Below are 4468 nucleotides of genomic sequence, written 5' to 3'. Positions count from 1 at the left end.
AATTACATTCACCATGTTGTACAACGATCACCACTATCTCTCTGAAACTTTTCCATCACCCCAAAAAGAAACTGCGTACCCATTAAACAATAACTCCGCATTTCTCTTCCCCACAGGCTCTAGGAACCACAAATCTACTTTAGTCTTTATGCATTTGTCTATTCTAGATATTTAGTATAAGTGGGGTCATACAATGTTTGTCCTTCTGTGTCTGACTTATTTCACTTAGCAAGTTTTCAAGGTTCATCCATGTCATAGCACGTATAAGAACTTCATTTATTTTAAATTTTTGATATTTTGTTCATATAGATTCTTTGCATTAATTTTGATGTTTTTTAAAATATTATAATAAAATATCATTTATTTGGTGTCATGGACTGAATTGTGCCCCCCCAAAATATCTGTCAACTTGGCTAGGCCATGATTGTCCACCATTTTGTCATCTGATGTGGTTTTCCTATGCGTTGTAAATCCTATCTCTATGATGTTAATGAGATGGGATTAGCAGCAGTTATGTTGATGAGGCAGGACTCAATCTACAAGATTAGGTTGTGTCTTAAACCAATCTCTTTTGAGATATAAAAAAGAGAAGCGAGCAGAGAGACATGGGGCCTCATACCACCAAGAAAGCATCTCCAGGAGTGAAGTGCATCCTTTGGACCCGGGGTCCCTGCGTGGAGAAGCTCGTAGACCAGGAGAAGACTGATGATAAGGACCTTACCCTAGAGCTGACAGAGAGAGAAAGCCTTCCCCAAGAACTGGTACCCTGAATTCAGGCTTCTAGCCTACTAAATTGTGAGAGAATAAACTTCTGTTTGTTAAAGCCGTCCACTTGTGCTATTTCTGTTATAGCAGCACTAGATAACTAAGACATCTGGATACTGAGTTTTTTGATGCCCCCTTATATTCCACACCCAAGGCAAGTGCCTCATTTGCCTCACCATAGTCCTGGTCCTACCCCAAACATAACCCTTTCTACATTTGTCAGCCTTCTCTGCTAGACTATCAGTGTCCAACATAGCACAGAGGCTAGCACAAGGTGGGGCTTCAACATTGTTTTGTGGAAGGAACAAAAGAAGGAAGAAAGGAAAGAAAGGAGGGAGAGACGGAGGGAGGAGGGAAGGAAGGGAAGAGGGAAAGGAGAAAGGGAGAAAGGGAAGAAGGAAGAAAAATAACTAATGATAATAATGATGATAATAGCTAATATCTTAACATTTATTGAGTGTTTATTATGTAGCAGACACTGGGTTAAACACTACCTATTTAATCTAACAATCCAATAATAAAAATATTATCCCAGTTTTACAGTTGAGGAAGTTGAGGCATACAGAGACAAGTGAAATATAATGCATAAGTGATTATAGCAGAACTTGGAGCAATTTCTAAAACATCTCTTGCTTTGATTATCTCTCTTCCACACATGGGGATGAGATGAGAAAGAAGAAGAGGAAAAATGGGAGAAGAGGTGAAGAAACAGATTTAACAGAAGAAACAAACTATCACAGTTTCATATCAATTATTTCCCTTGAGCTTCACTACAACCCTGGGCATTATTCACCCCACTTTACAGAAAAGAAACTAAGACTCAGAAAGGTTAGGGGACTTACTAGAGCTCATACTGCTGGTCAGCAGCAGCCAGTGAGTAATGGGAACGTGGGCGGACTGGCTGGCTGGCTGGCCGGCTGGCCAGCAGCCCTGGCAAGTTTGAGATAGCTTCCTCCACAAACTTTCCCTGCTAAGTGGAGCCCACACTTGGCCCCAGTAGGCAGGTCTCCCTCATTCTGCTCCATCCAGAGGCAGGCATCCCCTCACGAGGGACTGTGTGCGGAAGGAAGAGACTTTGACAAGGGCCAGAGCTGACGTCAAGAGCCTAGCAGAGCTGCCTTGTCTCGCTTGCTTCAGTTGATCTGCTCCCCACCATATTTCCTGTCTTGCTGCTGGGGAAACCCCCTGAAGGAGACTGACATGTAAAGCGAAACTCAGAACACCCAAAAACAGAATCTAAAATGGCCAAAAATAAAAATAAGACTGTGAGATAAAAACAAATTCCCAGGACTTCCTGAGGAGCAGTCATCTTGAGTCTTATCTTTGCAGCTTGGGGAGTTTTGGCATGACCTGTAAAAGAGTTTAATGATGGGAAGAGTTTCAGTCATGAATATGCATAGATGATTTCTGGAGAGAGACCCACCTTTTCATAGTGCTTGTTTTTTTTTTTCAACCACGTGCATATATAACTTTTTCACTTAAAGAGATCAATTCTTTTTTAAGTGGACTGCCACCAGTGGCAGTTGAGGTCACAGTCACCATTCTGCAGTGACTCTTCCCAGCCCTTCCTGGACCAATGGGAGAGGAGCCTGCACCATCCTTCCTGCTGGGAAAGAACACCTCAGTGCATGACACATTAGGGGTGGGTCACATAATCCTGCAAACTACATTCACCTCCAAATTAGGCAGCTGATTATTCTGAGGACTCAAAGTCACGTTTAAAATCAGAGTCACACACAAAAAAAGACCAGATTTACTGGCCTAAAGGAGACTGGAGAAACCCCGAGAGTATGGCCCCCAGACACCCTTTTAGCTCAGTGGTGAAGTCACTTCCGAGGTTCACCATTCAGCCAGGGAGTGGACAGCCCCATAAAACCAAATGGGACTAATGAGGCACAGCAGTCCAGGGACAAGGACTAGAAGGCAGAAGGGGACAGGAAAGCTGGTGATAGGGAACCCAAGGTTGAGTAAGGATAACGTTGATGTGTTGTGAGGTTGTTAACCATTGTCATAGGGCAACATGTGTACTAACTGTTTAATGAGAAACTATTTTGTTCTGTAAGCCTTCATCTAAAGTGAGAATAGCAGCACAATTGGAAGAGCGTAGTCGATGTCACTGAACTGTGCATGAGAAATTTTTTGAAATGGTGTATCTTTGGCTATGTATATTAAAAACAAAAAAAAAAATTGTTAACCAATGTCATAAAACAATATGTGTACTACTGTTTCATGAGAAACTATTTGTTCTGTAAACCTTCACTTGAAGTACAATAAAAAAAATAAAAAGTAAAATAAAATCAGAGTCTGCTGAGGTAAAATCCGATGAGTAATTTGCATCTGGAATGCGGAGCACACAGCACAGACTGATACTGCTTCCTTGGAAAGCTGGGCACAGCCCTCTCAGGAACTCCAGGCTGAGGTTAGTAGTCATAGACCTCTCCTGAGAAAGAGCTGAGGCTGCAAGTCCAGCCTAGCCCATCACCCCCAGGCCAGTTTGGGCTGTGATTAAGGCACAAGGCCCTGAGGATCCCACAGCAGAGTTAGAGGAAGGATGGAGCAAAGACGGTAGGCTCAGACCTGCCGAGGGAGGCAAAGTTCTAGGGAGATGTTCACCCTTCACCATCGCCCTGAGCAAGCTCTTCGTCCCCATGCTCCGATGGCCTCTCCAGACTTCATCACTGGACCATCTCTGGCCTCTGGCAAAACATCTTCTTTGGAATGGCTCAATTCTACCATGTGGTCCAAGTTCCTACCACAAAATTAATTCCGTTACTAAATAGGAAGTTTTCAAATGATCCATGCTGTTTTTTCTATCACTGAGATAAGGGCCCAAAAGATTAAATTACAGAACTTCAGAACTGAACAGGGCCGATGAGCAGGCAGGGGCCCTAGCGGGGTGATTCAGGCACAGGTTCAGGAACTGAATTTACTTGGATATTAATTCCAGCCCCGCTGCTACTAGCTCCGTGGATCTCAAAGCTAAGGGAGCACCAGAATCACCTGGAGGGCTTTAAAAAACACAGGTCGCTGGGCCCCACCTCCATAGTTTCTGATTATTTAATCTGGGGTGGGGCCCAAGAATCTTTATTTCTAACAAGTTCCCATGCTGCTGGACCAGGGACCACACTTTAACAAGCACGCTCCAGCTGTTTAACCAGCCACCTCGCACGTATATTCGGGATAATAATGGTAGGTATCTGCTGGGGTTTACCTGAGATCTGGCACGTGAAGCCGTTACCACCGTTCGTGGCTATTGTTGTTGGATGGGAGGGAGGAGTCATTTGACCAACACTACCCCGCAAATGAGAAGCAAACCTGGGACCGGGCCCCGGCGCTGCTCACCGCCCGGCTGCGTTTTTCCCTCCAGCGCAGCTGCCGCCGGCTCTTAGCGTATGCGCGGCGCTGCCTCCGAGCCCGCGCGCTGCATGTTGCGCTTCCGCCGCTGGCTCTGCTAACGACGCCTGTCGCTTTTTGGGTGGCTAGGGCCGTCCAATCTTTTTCGGCGCTAAGAACCAGGCCGCGGAGACTGGCACTTCGGGGTGGGCTGAGATCTGGAGGAGCTCGGCTCCTAGCAGTGGCGGCGCGGGTGGGGTACATGGGGCGCCCTAGGAGGCCCTAGGACCCGCTGGGCGCCCCGGAGCGCTCAGCGGCGCTCCCCGGCGCGGAGGACGGGCCCGCAGGCGGGCGGGCGGCTGCACCTGGC

The sequence above is a fragment of the Trichechus manatus genome, unplaced genomic scaffold (assembly GCF_000243295.1).
Source record: "Trichechus manatus latirostris isolate Lorelei unplaced genomic scaffold, TriManLat1.0 scaffold00209, whole genome shotgun sequence".
Taxonomy (NCBI): Eukaryota; Metazoa; Chordata; class Mammalia; order Sirenia; family Trichechidae; genus Trichechus; species Trichechus manatus.
The sequence above is the reverse complement of the archived record's forward strand: the minus strand, read 5'-3'. Positions refer to the sequence as shown.